This window comes from Doryrhamphus excisus, linkage group LG18 (genome assembly GCF_037039965.1).
Source record: "Doryrhamphus excisus strain RoL-2023G ecotype Guam linkage group LG18, RoL_Dexc_Guam_v1.1, whole genome shotgun sequence".
In the NCBI taxonomy this organism is placed as follows: Eukaryota; Metazoa; Chordata; class Actinopteri; order Syngnathiformes; family Syngnathidae; genus Doryrhamphus; species Doryrhamphus excisus.
Window position 1 is genome coordinate 302,159 of NC_136374.1, and position 16,238 is coordinate 318,396.

Genomic DNA, 16,238 nt, shown 5'->3' on the forward strand with positions numbered 1-16,238 from the left:
AGCTTAAAGGGCCAGCCTTAAAGGGCCAGCTTAAAGGGCCAGCCTTAAAGGGCCAGCCTTAAAGGGCCAGCTTAAAGGGCCAGCCTTAAAGGGCCAGCCTTAGAGGGCCAGCCTTAAAGGGCCAGCTTAAAGGGCCAGCCTTTGAGGTCCAGCCTTAGAGGCCCAGCCTTAAAGGGCCAGCTTAAAGGGCCAGCCTTAGAGGACCAGCTTAAAGGGCCAGCCTTAAGGGGCCAGCTTAAAGGGCCAGCCTTAAAGGGCCAGCCTTAAAGGGCCAGCCTTAAAGGGCCAGCTTAAAGGGCCAGCCTTAAAGGGCCAGCTTAAAGGGCCAGCCTTAAAGGGCCAGCCTTAAAGGGCCAGCTTAAATGGCCAGCCTTAAAGGGCCAGCTTAAAGGGCCAGCCTTAAAGGGCAAGCCTTAAAGGGCCAGCCTTAGAGGGCCAGCTTAAAGGGCCAGCCTTAGAGGGCCAGCTTAAAGGGCCAGCCTTAAGGGGCCAGCTTAAAGGGCCAGCCTTAAAGGGCCAGCCTTAACAGGCCAGTCTTAAAGGGCCAGCTTAAAGGGCCAGCCTTAGATGGCCAGCCTTAAAGGGCCAGCTTAAAGGGCCAGCCTTAAAGGGCCAGCTTAAAGGGCCAGCCTTAAAGGGCAAGCCTTAAAAGGCCAGCCTTAAAGGGCCAGCCTTAGAGGGCCAGCTTAAAGGGCCAGCCTTAAAGGGCCAGCTTAAAGGGCCAGCCTTAAAGGGCCAGCCTTAAAGGGCCAGCTTAAATGGCCAGCCTTAAAGGGCCAGCTTAAAGGGCCAGCCTTAAAGGGCAAGCCTTAAAGGGCCAGCCTTAAAGGGCCAGCCTTAGAGGGCCAGCTTAAAGGGCCAGCCTTAGAGGGCCAGCTTAAAGGGCCAGCCTTAAGGGGCCAGCTTAAAGGGCCAGCCTTAAAGGGCCAGCCTTAAAAGGCCAGTCTTAAAGGGCCAGCCTTAGAGGGCCAGCCTTAAAGGGCCAGCTTAAAGGGCCAGCCTTAAAGGGCCAGCTTAAAGGGCCAGCCTTAAAGGGCCAGCTTAAAGGGCCAGCCTTAGATGGCCAGCCTTAAGGGGCCAGCTTAAAGGGCCAGCCTTAAAGGGCCAGCCTTAAAGGGCCAGCCTTAGAGGGCCAGCCTTAAAGGGCCAGCCTTAAAGGGCCAGCCTTAAAGGGCCAGCCTTAGGGGGCCAGCCTTAAAGGGCCAGCTTAAAGGGCCAGCCTTTGAAGTCCAGCCTTAGAGGCCCAGCCTTAAAGGGCCAGTTTAAAGGGCCAGACTTAGATGGCCAGGCTTAAAGGGCCAGCTTAAAGGGCCAGCCTTAAAGGGCCAGCTTAAAGGGCCAGCCTTAAAGGGCAGGCCTTAAAGGGCCAGCCTTAAAGGGCCAGCCTTAGAGGGCCAGCTTAAAGGGCCAGCCTTAGAGGGCCAGCTTAAAGGGCCAGCCTTAAAGGGCCAGCTTAAAGGGCCAGCCTTAAAGGGCCAGCTTAAAGGGCCAGCCTTAGATGGCCAGCCTTAAGGGGCCAGCTTAAAGGGCCAGCCTTAAAGGGCCAGCCTTAAAGGGCCAGCCTTAAAGGGCCAGCCTTAAAGGGCCAGCCTTAGAGGGCCAGCCTTAAAGGGCCAGCCTTAAAGGGCCAGCCTTAAAGGGCCAGCCTTAGGGGGCCAGCCTTAAAGGGCCAGCTTAAAGGGCCAGCCTTAGAGGGCCAGCTTAAAGGGCCAGCCTTAAGGGGCCAGCTTAAAGGGCCAGCCTTAAAGGGCCAGCCTTAAAGGGCCAGCTTTAAAGGGCCAGCTTAAAGGGCCAGCCTTAAAGGGCCAGCCTTAAAGGGCCAGCTTAAAGGGCCAGCCTTAAGGGGCCAGCTTAAAGGGCCAGCCTTAAAGGGCAAGCCTTAAAGGGCCAGCCTTAGAGGGCCAGCTTAAAGGGCCAGCCTTAGAGGGCCTGCTTAAAGATCCAGCCTTAAGGGGCCAGCTTAAAGGGCCAGCCTTAAAGGGCCAGCCTTAAAGGGCCAGCCTTAAAGGGCCAGCTTAAAGGGCCAGCCTTAGATGGCCAGCCTTAAAGGGCCAGCTTAAAGGGCCAGCCTTAAAGGGCCAGCTTAAAGGGCCAGCCTTAAAGGGCCAGCCTTAAAGGGCCAGCTTAAAGGGCCAGCCTTAAAGGGCCAGCCTTAGAGGGCCAGCCTTAAAGGGCCAGCTTAAAGGGCCAGCCTTTGAGGTCCAGCCTTAGAGGCCCAGCCTTAAAGGGCCAGCTTAAAGGGCCAGCCTTAGAGGACCAGCTTAAAGGGCCAGCCTTAAGGGGCCAGCTTAAAGGGCCAGCCTTAAAGGGCCAGCCTTAAAGGGCCAGCCTTAAAGGGCCAGCTTAAAGGGCCAGCCTTAAAGGGCCAGCTTAAAGGGCCAGCCTTAAAGGGCCAGCCTTAAAGGGCCAGCTTAAATGGCCAGCCTTAAGGGGCCAGCTTAAAGGGCCAGCCTTAAAGGGCAAGCCTTAAAGGGCCAGCCTTAGAGGGCCAGCTTAAAGGGCCAGCCTTAGAGGGCCAGCTTAAAGGGCCAGCCTTAAGGGGCCAGCTTAAAGGGCCAGCCTTAAAGGGCCAGCCTTAACAGGCCAGTCTTAAAGGGCCAGCCTTAGAGGGCCAGCCTTAAAGGGCCAGCTTAAAGGGCCAGCCTTAAAGGGCCAGCTTAAAGGGCCAGCCTTAAAGGGCCAGCTTAAAGGGCCAGCCTTAAAGGGCCAGCTTAAAGGGCCAGCCTTAAAGGGCCAGCTTAAAGGGCCAGCCTTAAAGGGCAAGCCTTAAAGGGCCAGCCTTAAAGGGCCAGCCTTAGAGGGCCAGCTTAAAGGGCCAGCCTTAGAGTGCCAGCTTAAAGGGCCAGCCTTAAGGGGCCAGCTTAAAGGGCCAGCCTTAAAGGGCCAGTCTTAAAGGGCCAGCCTTAGAGGGCCAGCCTTAAAGGGCCAGCTTAAAGGGCCAGCCTTAAAGGGCCAGCTTAAAGGGCCAGCCGTAAAGGGCCAGCCTTAAAGGGCCAGCTTAAAGGGCCAGCCTTAAAGGGCCAGCTTAAAGGGCAAGCCTTAAAGGGCCAGCCTTAAAGGGCCAGCCTTAGAGGGCCAGCTTAAAGGGCCAGCCTTAGAGGGCCAGCTTAAAGGGCCAGCCTTAAGGGGCCAGCTTAAAGGGCCAGCCTTAAAGGGCCAGCCTTAAAGGGCCAGTCTTAAAGGGCCAGCCTTAGAGGACCAGCCTTAAAGGGCCAGCTTAAAGGGCCAGCCTTAAAGGGCCAGCTTAAAGGGCCAGCCTTAAAGGGCCAGCTTAAAAGGCCAGCCTTAAAGGGCCAGCTTAAAGGGCCAGCCTTAGATGGCCAGCCTTAAGGGGCCAGCTTAAAGGGCCAGCCTTAAAGGGCCAGCCTTAAAGGGCCAGCTTAAAGGGCCAGCCTTAAAGGGCCAGCCTTAAAGGGCCAGCTTAAAGGGCCAGCCTTAAAGGGCCTGCTTAAAGGGCCAGCCTTAAGGGGCCAGCTTAAAGGGCCAGCCTTAAAGGGCCAGCCTTAAAGGGCCAGCTTAAAGGGCCAGCCTTAGATGGCCAGCCTTAAAGGGCCAGCTTAAAGGGCCAGCCTTAAAGGGCCAGCTTAAAGGGCCAGCCTTAAAGGGCCAGCCTTAAAGGGCCAGCTTAAAGGGCCAGCCTTAAAGGGCCAGCCTTAGAGGGCCAGCCTTAAAGGGCCAGCTTAAAGGGCCAGCCTTTGAGGTCCAGCCTTAGAGGCCCAGCCTTAAAGGGCCAGCTTAAAGGGCCAGCCTTAGAGGACCAGCTTAAAGGGCCAGCCTTAAGGGGCCAGCTTAAAGGGCCAGCCTTAAAGGGCCAGCCTTAAAGGGCCAGCCTTAAAGGGCCAGCTTAAAGGGCCAGCCTTAAAGGGCCAGCTTAAAGGGCCAGCCTTAAAGGGCCAGCCTTAAAGGGCCAGCTTAAATGGCCAGCCTTAAAGGGCCAGCTTAAAGGGCCAGCCTTAAAGGGCAAGCCTTAAAGGGCCAGCCTTAGAGGGCCAGCTTAAAGGGCCAGCCTTAGAGGGCCAGCTTAAAGGGCCAGCCTTAAGGGGCCAGCTTAAAGGGCCAGCCTTAAAGGGCCAGCCTTAACAGGCCAGTCTTAAAGGGCCAGCTTAAAGGGCCAGCCTTAGATGGCCAGCCTTAAAGGGCCAGCTTAAAGGGCCAGCCTTAAAGGGCCAGCTTAAAGGGCCAGCCTTAAAGGGCAAGCCTTAAAGGGCCAGCCTTAAAGGGCCAGCCTTAGAGGGCCAGCTTAAAGGGCCAGCCTTAAAGGGCCAGCTTAAAGGGCCAGCCTTAAAGGGCCAGCCTTAAAGGGCCAGCTTAAATGGCCAGCCTTATAGGGCCAGCTTAAAGGGCCAGCCTTAAAGGGCAAGCCTTAAAGGGCCAGCCTTAAAGGGCCAGCCTTAGAGGGCCAGCTTAAAGGGCCAGCCTTAGAGGGCCAGCTTAAAGGGCCAGCCTTAAGGGGCCAGCTTAAAGGGCCAGCCTTAAAGGGCCAGCCTTAAAAGGCCAGTCTTAAAGGGCCAGCCTTAAAGGGCCAGCCTTAGAGGGCCAGCTTAAAGGGCCAGCCTTAGAGGGCCAGCTTAAAGGGCCAGCCTTAAGGGGCCAGCTTAAAGGGCCAGCCTTAAAGGGCCAGCCTTAAAGGGCCAGTCTTAAAGGGCCAGCCTTAGAGGACCAGCCTTAAAGGGCCAGCTTAAAGGGCCAGCCTTAAAGGGCCAGCTTAAAGGGCCAGCCTTAAAGGGCCAGCTTAAAAGGCCAGCCTTAAAGGGCCAGCTTAAAGGGCCAGCCTTAGATGGCCAGCCTTAAGGGGCCAGCTTAAAGGGCCAGCCTTAAAGGGCCAGCCTTAAAGGGCCAGCTTAAAGGGCCAGCCTTAAAGGGCCAGCCTTAAAGGGCCAGCTTAAAGGGCCAGCCTTAAAGGGCCTGCTTAAAGGGCCAGCCTTAAGGGGCCAGCTTAAAGGGCCAGCCTTAAAGGGCCAGCCTTAAAGGGCCAGCTTAAAGGGCCAGCCTTAGATGGCCAGCCTTAAAGGGCCAGCTTAAAGGGCCAGCCTTAAAGGGCCAGCTTAAAGGGCCAGCCTTAAAGGGCCAGCCTTAAAGGGCCAGCTTAAAGGGCCAGCCTTAAAGGGCCAGCCTTAGAGGGCCAGCCTTAAAGGGCCAGCTTAAAGGGCCAGCCTTTGAGGTCCAGCCTTAGAGGCCCAGCCTTAAAGGGCCAGCTTAAAGGGCCAGCCTTAGAGGACCAGCTTAAAGGGCCAGCCTTAAGGGGCCAGCTTAAAGGGCCAGCCTTAAAGGGCCAGCCTTAAAGGGCCAGCCTTAAAGGGCCAGCTTAAAGGGCCAGCCTTAAAGGGCCAGCTTAAAGGGCCAGCCTTAAAGGGCCAGCCTTAAAGGGCCAGCTTAAATGGCCAGCCTTAAAGGGCCAGCTTAAAGGGCCAGCCTTAAAGGGCAAGCCTTAAAGGGCCAGCCTTAGAGGGCCAGCTTAAAGGGCCAGCCTTAGAGGGCCAGCTTAAAGGGCCAGCCTTAAGGGGCCAGCTTAAAGGGCCAGCCTTAAAGGGCCAGCCTTAACAGGCCAGTCTTAAAGGGCCAGCTTAAAGGGCCAGCCTTAGATGGCCAGCCTTAAAGGGCCAGCTTAAAGGGCCAGCCTTAAAGGGCCAGCTTAAAGGGCCAGCCTTAAAGGGCAAGCCTTAAAGGGCCAGCCTTAAAGGGCCAGCCTTAGAGGGCCAGCTTAAAGGGCCAGCCTTAAAGGGCCAGCTTAAAGGGCCAGCCTTAAAGGGCCAGCCTTAAAGGGCCAGCTTAAATGGCCAGCCTTAAAGGGCCAGCTTAAAGGGCCAGCCTTAAAGGGCAAGCCTTAAAGGGCCAGCCTTAAAGGGCCAGCCTTAGAGGGCCAGCTTAAAGGGCCAGCCTTAGAGGGCCAGCTTAAAGGGCCAGCCTTAAGGGGCCAGCTTAAAGGGCCAGCCTTAAAGGGCCAGCCTTAAAAGGCCAGTCTTAAAGGGCCAGCCTTAGAGGGCCAGCCTTAAAGGGCCAGCTTAAAGGGCCAGCCTTAAAGGGCCAGCTTAAAGGGCCAGCCTTAAAGGGCCAGCTTAAAGGGCCAGCCTTAGATGGCCAGCCTTAAGGGGCCAGCTTAAAGGGCCAGCCTTAAAGGGCCAGCCTTAAAGGGCCAGCCTTAGAGGGCCAGCCTTAAAGGGCCAGCCTTAAAGGGCCAGCCTTAAAGGGCCAGCCTTAGGGGGCCAGCCTTAAAGGGCCAGCTTAAAGGGCCAGCCTTTGAAGTCCAGCCTTAGAGGCCCAGCCTTAAAGGGCCAGTTTAAAGGGCCAGCCTTTGAAGTCCAGCCTTAGAGGCCCAGCCTTAAAGGGCCAGTTTAAAGGGCCAGACTTAGATGGCCAGGCTTAAAGGGCCAGCTTAAAGGGCCAGCCTTAAAGGGCCAGCTTAAAGGGCCAGCCTTAAAGGGCAAGCCTTAAAGGGCCAGCCTTAAAGGGCCAGCCTTAGAGGGCCAGCTTAAAGGGCCAGCCTTAGAGGGCCAGCTTAAAGGGCCAGCCTTAAGGGGCCAGCTTAAAGGGCCAGCCTTAAAGGGCCAGCCTTAAAGGGCCAGTCTTAAAGGGCCAGCCTTAGAGGACCAGCCTTAAAGGGCCAGCTTAAAGGGCCAGCCTTAAAGGGCCAGCTTAAAGGGCCAGCCTTAAAGGGCCAGCTTAAAGGGCCAGCTTAAAGGGCCAGCCTTAAAGGGCCAGCCTTAAAGGGCCAGCCTTAAAGGGCCAGCCTTAAAGGGCCAGCCTTAAGGGGCCAGCTTAAAGGGCCAGCCTTAAAGGGCAAGCCTTAAAGGGCCAGCCTTAGAGGGCCAGCTTAAAGGGCCAGCCTTAGAGGGCCAGCTTAAAGGGCCAGCCTTAAGGGGCCAGCTTAAAGGGCCAGCCTTAAAGGGCCAGCCTTAAAGGGCCAGCTTTAAAGGGCCAGCTTAAAGGGCCAGCCTTAAAGGGCCAGCCTTAAAGGGCCAGCTTAAAGGGCCAGCCTTAAGGGGCCAGCTTAAAGGGCCAGCCTTAAAGGGCAAGCCTTAAAGGGCCAGCCTTAGAGGGCCAGCTTAAAGGGCCAGCCTTAGAGGGCCTGCTTAAAGATCCAGCCTTAAGGGGCCAGCTTAAAGGGCCAGCCTTAAAGGGCCAGCCTTAAAGGGCCAGCCTTAAAGGGCCAGCTTAAAGGGCCAGCCTTAGATGGCCAGCCTTAAAGGGCCAGCTTAAAGGGCCAGCCTTAAAGGGCCAGCTTAAAGGGCCAGCCTTAAAGGGCCAGCCTTAAAGGGCCAGCTTAAAGGGCCAGCCTTAAAGGGCCAGCCTTAGAGGGCCAGCCTTAAAGGGCCAGCTTAAAGGGCCAGCCTTTGAGGTCCAGCCTTAGAGGCCCAGCCTTAAAGGGCCAGCTTAAAGGGCCAGCCTTAAAGGGCCAGCCTTAAAGGGCCAGCTTAAATGGCCAGCCTTAAAGGGCCAGCTTAAAGGGCCAGCCTTAAAGGGCAAGCCTTAAAGGGCCAGCCTTAAAGGGCCAGCCTTAGAGGGCCAGCTTAAAGGGCCAGCCTTAGAGGGCCAGCCTTAAAAGGCCAGTCTTAAAGGGCCAGCCTTAGAGGGCCAGCCTTAAAGGGCCAGCTTAAAGGGCCAGCCTTAAAGGGCCAGCTTAAAGGGCCAGCCTTAAAGGGCCAGCTTAAAGGGCCAGCCTTAGATGGCCAGCCTTAAGGGGCCAGCTTAAAGGGCCAGCCTTAAAGGGCCAGCCTTAAAGGGCCAGCCTTAGAGGGCCAGCCTTAAAGGGCCAGCCTTAAAGGGCCAGCCTTAAAGGGCCAGCCTTAGGGGGCCAGCCTTAAAGGGCCAGCTTAAAGGGCCAGCCTTTGAAGTCCAGCCTTAGAGGCCCAGCCTTAAAGGGCCAGTTTAAAGGGCCAGACTTAGATGGCCAGGCTTAAAGGGCCAGCTTAAAGGGCCAGCCTTAAAGGGCCAGCTTAAAGGGCCAGCCTTAAAGGGCAAGCCTTAAAGGGCCAGCCTTAAAGGGCCAGCCTTAGAGGGCCAGCTTAAAGGGCCAGCCTTAGAGGGCCAGCTTAAAGGGCCAGCCTTAAGGGGCCAGCTTAAAGGGCCAGCCTTAAAGGGCCAGCCTTAAAGGGCCAGTCTTAAAGGGCCAGCCTTAGAGGACCAGCCTTAAAGGGCCAGCTTAAAGGGCCAGCCTTAAAGGGCCAGCTTAAAGGGCCAGCCTTAAAGGGCCAGCTTAAAGGGCCAGCCTTAGATGGCCAGCCTTAAGGGGCCAGCTTAAAGGGCCAGCCTTAAAGGGCCAGCCTTAAAGGGCCAGCCTTAAAGGGCCAGCCTTAAAGGGCCAGCCTTAAAGGGCCAGCCTTAAGGGGCCAGCTTAAAGGGCCAGCCTTAAAGGGCAAGCCTTAAAGGGCCAGCCTTAGAGGGCCAGCTTAAAGGGCCAGCCTTAGAGGGCCAGCTTAAAGGGCCAGCCTTAAGGGGCCAGCTTAAAGGGCCAGCCTTAAAGGGCCAGCCTTAAAGGGCCAGCTTTAAAGGGCCAGCTTAAAGGGCCAGCCTTAAAGGGCCAGCCTTAAAGGGCCAGCTTAAAGGGCCAGCCTTAAGGGGCCAGCTTAAAGGGCCAGCCTTAAAGGGCAAGCCTTAAAGGGCCAGCCTTAGAGGGCCAGCTTAAAGGGCCAGCCTTAGAGGGCCTGCTTAAAGATCCAGCCTTAAGGGGCCAGCTTAAAGGGCCAGCCTTAAAGGGCCAGCCTTAAAGGGCCAGCCTTAAAGGGCCAGCTTAAAGGGCCAGCCTTAGATGGCCAGCCTTAAAGGGCCAGCTTAAAGGGCCAGCCTTAAAGGGCCAGCTTAAAGGGCCAGCCTTAAAGGGCCAGCCTTAAAGGGCCAGCTTAAAGGGCCAGCCTTAAAGGGCCAGCCTTAGAGGGCCAGCCTTAAAGGGCCAGCTTAAAGGGCCAGCCTTTGAGGTCCAGCCTTAGAGGCCCAGCCTTAAAGGGCCAGCTTAAAGGGCCAGCCTTAGAGGACCAGCTTAAAGGGCCAGCCTTAAGGGGCCAGCTTAAAGGGCCAGCCTTAAAGGGCCAGCCTTAAAGGGCCAGCCTTAAAGGGCCAGCTTAAAGGGCCAGCCTTAAAGGGCCAGCTTAAAGGGCCAGCCTTAAAGGGCCAGCCTTAAAGGGCCAGCTTAAATGGCCAGCCTTAAAGGGCCAGCTTAAAGGGCCAGCCTTAAAGGGCAAGCCTTAAAGGGCCAGCCTTAGAGGGCCAGCTTAAAGGGCCAGCCTTAGAGGGCCAGCTTAAAGGGCCAGCCTTAAGGGGCCAGCTTAAAGGGCCAGCCTTAAAGGGCCAGCCTTAACAGGCCAGTCTTAAAGGGCCAGCCTTAGAGGGCCAGCCTTAAAGGGCCAGCTTAAAGGGCCAGCCTTAAAGGGCCAGCCTTAGAGGGCCAGCCTTAAAGGGCCAGCTTAAAGGGCCAGCCTTAAAGGGCCAGCTTAAAGGGCCAGCCTTAAAGGGCCAGCCTTAAAAGGCCAGCCTTAAAGGGCCAGCCTTAAAGGGTCAGCTTAAAGGGCCAGCCTTAAAGGGCCAGCCTTAAAGGGCCAGCTTAAAGGGCCAGCCTTAAAGGGCAAGCCTTAAAGGGCCAGCCTTAAAGGGCCAGCCTTAGAGGGACAGCTTAAAGGGCCAGCCTTGGAGGGCCAACTTAAAGGGCCAGCCTTAAGGGGCCAGCTTAAAGGGCCAGCCTTAAAGGGCCAGCCTTAAAGGGCCAGTCTTAAAGGGCCAGCCTTAGAGGACCAGCCTTAAAGGGCCAGCTTAAAGGGCCAGCCTTAAAGGGCCAGCTTAAAGGGCCAGCCTTAAAGGGCCAGCTTAAAGGGCCAGCCTTAGATGGCCAGCCTTAAGGGGCCAGCTTAAAGGGCCAGCCTTAAAGGGCCAGCCTTAAAGGGCCAGCCTTAAAGGGCCAGCCTTAAAGGGCCAGCCTTAAAGGGCCAGCCTTAAAGGGCCAGCTTAAAGGGCCAGCCTTAAGGGGCCAGCTTAAAGGGCCAGCCTTAAAGGGCAAGCCTTAAAGGGCCAGCCTTAGAGGGCCAGCTTAAAGGGCCAGCCTTAGAGGGCCAGCTTAAAGGGCCAGCCTTAAGGGGCCAGCTTAAAGGGCCAGCCTTAAAGGGCCAGCCTTAAAGGGCCAGCTTTAAAGGGCCAGCTTAAAGGGCCAGCCTTAAAGGGCCAGCCTTAAAGGGCCAGCCTTAGAGGGCCAGCTTAAAGGGCCAGCCTTAGAGGGCCAGCTTAAAGGGCCAGCCTTAAGGGGCCAGCTTAAAGGGCCAGCCTTAAAGGGCCAGCCTTAAAGGGCCAGTCTTAAAGGGCCAGCCTTAGAGGGCCAGCCTTAAAGGGCCAGCTTAAAGGGCCAGCCTTAAAGGGCCAGCTTAAAGGGCCAGCCTTAGATGGCCAGCCTTAAGGGGCCAGCTTAAAGGGCCAGCCTTAAAGGGCCAGCCTTAAAGGGCCAGCTTTAAAGGGCCAGCTTAAAGGGCCAGCCTTAAAGGGCCAGCCTTAAAGGGCCAGCCTTAAAGGGCCAGCTTAAAGGGCCAGCCTTAAAGGGCCAGCCTTAAAGGGCCAGCTTACAGGGCCAGCCTTAAAGGGCCAGCTTAAAGGGCCAGCCTTAGAGGGCCAGCCCTAAGGGGCCAGCTTAAAGGGCCAGCCTTAATGGGCCAGCCTTAAAGGGCCAGCCTTAGAGGGCCAGCTTAAAGGGCCAGCCTTAAAGGGCCAGCTTAAAAGGCCAGCCTTAGAGGGCCAGCTTTACAGGGCCAGCTTAAAGGGCCAGCTTAAAGGGCCAGCCTTAAGGGGCCAGCTTAAAGGGCCAGCCTTAAAGGGCCAGCCTTAAAGGGCCAGCTTTAAAGGGCCAGCTTAAAGGGCCAGCCTTAAAGGGCCAGCCTTAAAGGGCCAGCTTAAAGGGCCAGCCTTAAGGGGCCAGCCTTAAAGGGCAAGCCTTAAAGGGCCAGCCTTAGAGGGCCAGCTTAAAGGGCCAGCCTTAGAGGGCCTGCTTAAAGATCCAGCCTTAAGGGGCCAGCTTAAAGGGCCAGCCTTAAAGGGCCAGCCTTAAAGGGCCAGCCTTAAAGGGCCAGCTTAAAGGGCCAGCCTTAGATGGCCAGCCTTAAAGGGCCAGCTTAAAGGGCCAGCCTTAAAGGGCCAGCTTAAAGGGCCAGCCTTAAAGGGCCAGCCTTAAAGGGCCAGCTTAAAGGGCCAGCCTTAAAGGGCCAGCCTTAGAGGGCCAGCCTTAAAGGGCCAGCTTAAAGGGCCAGCCTTTGAGGTCCTGCCTTAGAGGCCCAGCCTTAAAGGGCCAGCTTAAAGGGCCAGCCTTAGAGGACCAGCTTAAAGGGCCAGCCTTAAGGGGCCAGCTTAAAGGGCCAGCCTTAAAGGGCCAGCCTTAAAGGGCCAGCCTTAAAGGGCCAGCTTAAAGGGCCAGCCTTAAAGGGCCAGCTTAAAGGGCCAGCCTTAAAGGGCCAGCCTTAAAGGGCCAGCTTAAATGGCCAGCCTTAAAGGGCCAGCTTAAAGGGCCAGCCTTAAAGGGCAAGCCTTAAAGGGCCAGCCTTAGAGGGCCAGCTTAAAGGGCCAGCCTTAGAGGGCCAGCTTAAAGGGCCAGCCTTAAGGGGCCAGCTTAAAGGGCCAGCCTTAAAGGGCCAGCCTTAACAGGCCAGTCTTAAAGGGCCAGCCTTAGAGGGCCAGCCTTAAAGGGCCAGCTTAAAGGGCCAGCCTTAAAGGGCCAGCTTAAAGGGCCAGCCTTAAAGGGCCAGCTTAAAGGGCCAGCCTTAGATGGCCAGCCTTAAGGGGCCAGCTTAAAGGGCCAGCCTTAAAGGGCCAGCCTTAAAGGGCCAGCCTTAGAGGGCCAGCCTTAAAGGGCCAGCCTTAAAGGGCCAGCCTTAAAGGGCCAGCCTTAGGGGGCCAGCCTTAAAGGGCCAGCTTAAAGGGCCAGCCTTTGAAGTCCAGCCTTAGAGGCCCAGCCTTAAAGGGCCAGTTTAAAGGGCCAGACTTAGATGGCCAGGCTTAAAGGGCCAGCTTAAAGGGCCAGCCTTAAAGGGCCAGCTTAAAGGGCCAGCCTTAAAGGGCAAGCCTTAAAGGGCCAGCCTTAGAGGGCCAGCTTAAAGGGCCAGCCTTAGAGGGCCAGCTTAAAGGGCCAGCCTTAAGGGGCCAGCTTAAAGGGCCAGCCTTAAAGGGCCAGCCTTAAAGGGCCAGCCTTAAAGGGCCAGTCTTAAAGGGCCAGCCTTAGAGGGCCAGCCTTAAAGGGCCAGCTTAAAGGGCCAGCCTTAAAGGGCCAGCTTAAAGGGCCAGCCTTAAAGGGCCAGCCTTAAAGGGCCAGCCTTAAAGGGCCAGCCTTAAAGGGTCAGCTTAAAGGGCCAGCCTTAAGGGGCCAGCTTAAAGGGCCAGCCTTAAAGGGCAAGCCTTAAAGGGCCAGCCTTAAAGGGCCAGCCTTAAAGGGCCAGCTTAAAGGGCCAGCCTTAAAGGGCAAGCCTTAAAGGGCCAGCCTTAAAGGGCCAGCCTTAGAGGGACAGCTTAAAGGGCCAGCCTTGGAGGGCCAACTTAAAGGGCCAGCCTTAAGGGGCCAGCTTAAAGGGCCAGCCTTAAAGGGCCAGCCTTAAAGGGCCAGTCTTAAAGGGCCAGCCTTAGAGGACCAGCCTTAAAGGGCCAGCTTAAAGGGCCAGCCTTAAAGGGCCAGCTTAAAGGGCCAGCCTTAAAGGGCCAGCTTAAAGGGCCAGCCTTAGATGGCCAGCCTTAAGGGGCCAGCTTAAAGGGCCAGCCTTAAAGGGCCAGCCTTAAAGGGCCAGCCTTAAAGGGCCAGCCTTAAAGGGCCAGCCTTAAAGGGCCAGCCTTAAAGGGCCAGCTTAAAGGGCCAGCCTTAAGGGGCCAGCTTAAAGGGCCAGCCTTAAAGGGCAAGCCTTAAAGGGCCAGCCTTAGAGGGCCAGCTTAAAGGGCCAGCCTTAGAGGGCCAGCTTAAAGGGCCAGCCTTAAGGGGCCAGCTTAAAGGGCCAGCCTTAAAGGGCCAGCCTTAAAGGGCCAGCTTTAAAGGGCCAGCTTAAAGGGCCAGCCTTAAAGGGCCAGCCTTAAAGGGCCAGCCTTAAGGGGCCAGCTTAAAGGGCCAGCCTTAAAGGGCAAGCCTTAAAGGGCCAGCCTTAGAGGGCCAGCTTAAAGGGCCAGCCTTAGAGGGCCTGCTTAAAGGGCCAGCCTTAAGGGGCCAGCTTAAAGGGCCAGCCTTAAAGGGCCAGCCTTAAATGACCAGCTTAAAGGGCCAGCTTAAAGGGCCAGCCTTAAAGGGCCAGCTTAAAGGGCCGGCCTTAAAGTGCCAGCCTTAAAGGGCCAGCTTAACGGGCCAGCCTTAAAGGGCCAGCTTAAAGGGCCAGCCTTAAAGGGCCAGCTTAAAGGGCCAGCCTTAAAGGGCCAGCCTTAAAGGGCCAGCTTAAAGGGCCAGCCTTAAAGGGCCAGCTTAAAGGGCCAGCCTTAAAGGGCAAGCCTTAAAGGGCCAGCCTTAAAGGGCCAGCCTTAGAGGGCCAGCTTAAAGGGCCAGCCTTAGAGGGCCAGCTTAAAGGGCCAGCCTTAAGGGGCCAGCTTAAAGGGCCAGCCTTAAAGGGCCAGCCTTAAAGGGCCAGTCTTAAAGGGCCAGCCTTAGAGGACCAGCCTTAAAGGGCCAGCTTAAAGGGCCAGCCTTAAAGGGCCAGCTTAAAGGGCCAGCCTTAAAGGGCCAGCTTAAAGGGCCAGCCTTAGATGGCCAGCCTTAAGGGGCCAGCTTAAAGGGCCAGCCTTAAAGGGCCAGCCTTAAAGGGCCAGCCTTAAAGGGCCAGCCTTAAAGGGCCAGCCGTAAAGGGCCAGCCTTAAAGGGCCAGCTTAAAGGGCCAGCCTTAAGGGGCCAGCTTAAAGGGCCAGCCTTAAAGGGCAAGCCTTAAAGGGCAAGTCTTAGAGGGCCAGCTTAAAGGGCCAGCCTTAGAGGGCCAGCTTAAAGAGCCAGCCTTAAGGGGCCAGCTTAAAGGGCCAGCCTTAAAGGGCCAGCCTTAAAGGGCCAGCTTTAAAGGGCCAGCTTAAAGGGCCAGCCTTAAAGGGCCAGCTTTAAAGGGCCAGCTTAAAGGGCCAGCCTTAAGGGGCCAGCTTAAAGGGCCAGCCTTAAAGGGCAAGCCTTAAAGGGCCAGCCTTAGAGGGCCAGCTTAAAGGGCCAGCCTTAGAGGGCCTGCTTAAAGGGCCAGCCTTAAGGGGCCAGCTTAAAGGGCCAGCCTTAAAGGGCCAGCCTTAAAGGGCCAGCCTTAAAGGGCCAGCTTAAAGGGCAAGCCTTAAAGGGCCAGCTTAAAGGGCCAGCCTTAAAGGGCCAGCTTAAAGGGCCGGCCTTAAAGGGCCAGCCTTAAAGGGCCAGCTTAAAGGGCCAGCCTTAGAGGGCCAGCCTTAAGGGGCCAGCTTAGAGGGCCAGCCTTAAGGGGCCAGCTTAAAGGGCCAGCCTTAAAGGGCAAGCCTTAAAGGGCCAGCCTTAGAGGGCCAGCCTTAGAGGGCCAGCTTAAAGGGCCAGCCTTAGAGGGCCAGCTTAAAGGGCCAGCCTCGAAGGGCCAGCCTTAAAGAGCCAGCCTTAAAGGGCCAGCTTAAAGGGCCAGCCTTAAAGGGCCAGCTTAAAGGGCCAGCCTTAAAGGGCCAGCCTTAAAGGGCCAGCTTAAAGGGCCAGCCTCGAAGGGCCAGCCTTAAAGGGCCAGCCTTAGAGGGCCAGCTTAAAGGGCCAGCCTTAAGGGGCCAGCTTAAAGGGCCAGCCTTAAAGGGCCAGTCTTAAAGGGCCAGCCTTAGAGGGCCAGCCTTAAAGGGCCAGCTTAAAGGGCCAGCCTTAAAGGGCCAGCTTAAAGGGCCAGCCTTAAAGGGCCAGCTTAAAGGGCCAGCCTTAGATGGCCAGCCTTAAGGGGCCAGCTTAAAGGGCCAGCCTTAAAGGGCCAGCCTTAAAGGGCCAGCCTTAAAGGGCCAGCCTTAAAGGGCCAGCCTTAAAGGGCCAGCTTAAAGGGCCAGCCTTAAGGGGCCAGCTTAAAGGGCCAGCCTTAAAAGGCAAGCCTTAAAGGGCCAGCCTTAGAGGGCCAGCTTAAAGGGCCAGCCTTAGAGGGCCAGCTTAAAGGGCCAGCCTTAAGGGGCCAACTTAAAGGGCCAGCCTTAAAGGGCCAGCCTTAAAGGGCCAGCCTTAAAGGGCCAGCTTAAAGGGCCAGCCTTAAAGGGCCAGCCTTAAAGGGCCAGCTTAAAGGGCCAGCCTTAAAGGGCCAGCCTTAGAGGGCCAGCTTAAAGGGCCAGCTTTAAAGGGCCAGCCTTAAAGGGCCAGCCTTAAAGGGCCAGCTTAAAGGGCCAGCCTTAAAGGGCACGCTTAAAGGGCCAGCCTTAAAGGGCCAGCCTTAAAGGGCCAGTTTAAAGGGCCGGCCTTAAAGGGCCAGCCTTAAAGGGCCAGCTTAAAGGGCCAGCCTTAAAGGGCCAGCTTAAAGGGCCAGCCTTAGAGGGCCAGCCTTAAGGGGCCAGTTTAAAGGGCCAGCCTTAAAGGGCCAGCCTTAAAGGGCCAGCCTTAAAGGGCCAGCCTTAGATGGCCAGCTTAAAGGGCCAGCCTTAGAGGGCCAGCTTAAAGGGCCAGCCTTAGAGGGCCAGCTTAAAGGGCCAGCCTTAAGGGGCCAGCTTAAAGGGCCAGCCTTAAAGGGCCAGTCTTAAAGGGCCAGCCTTAGAGGGCCAGCCTTAAAGGGCCAGCTTAAAGGGCCAGCCTTAAAGGGCCAGCTTAAAGGGCCAGCCTTAGATGGCCAGCCTTAAGGGGCCAGCTTAAAGGGCCAGCCTTAAAGGGCCAGCCTTAAAGGGCCAGCTTTAAAGGGCCAGCTTAAAGGGCCAGCCTTAAAGGGCCAGCCTTAAAGGGCCAGCCTTAAAGGGCCAGCTTAAAGGGCCAGCCTTAAAGGGCCAGCCTTAAAGGGCCAGCTTACAGGGCCAGCCTTAAAGGGCCAGCTTAAAGGGCCAGCCTTAGAGGGCCAGCCCTAAGGGGCCAGCTTAAAGGGCCAGCCTTAATGGGCCAGCCTTAAAGGGCCAGCCTTAGAGGGCCAGCTTAAAGGGCCAGCCTTAAAGGGCCAGCTTAAAAGGCCAGCCTTAGAGGGCCAGCTTTACAGGGCCAGCTTAAAGGGCCAGCCTTAAAGGGCCAGCTTAAAGGGCCAGCCTTAGAGGGCCAGCTTAAAGGGCCAGCCTTAAGGGGCCAGCTTAAAGGGCCAGCCTTAAAGGGCAAGCCTTAAAGGGCCAGCCATAGAGGGCCAGCTTAAAGGGCCAGCTTAAAGGGCCAGCCTTAAGGGGCCAGCTTA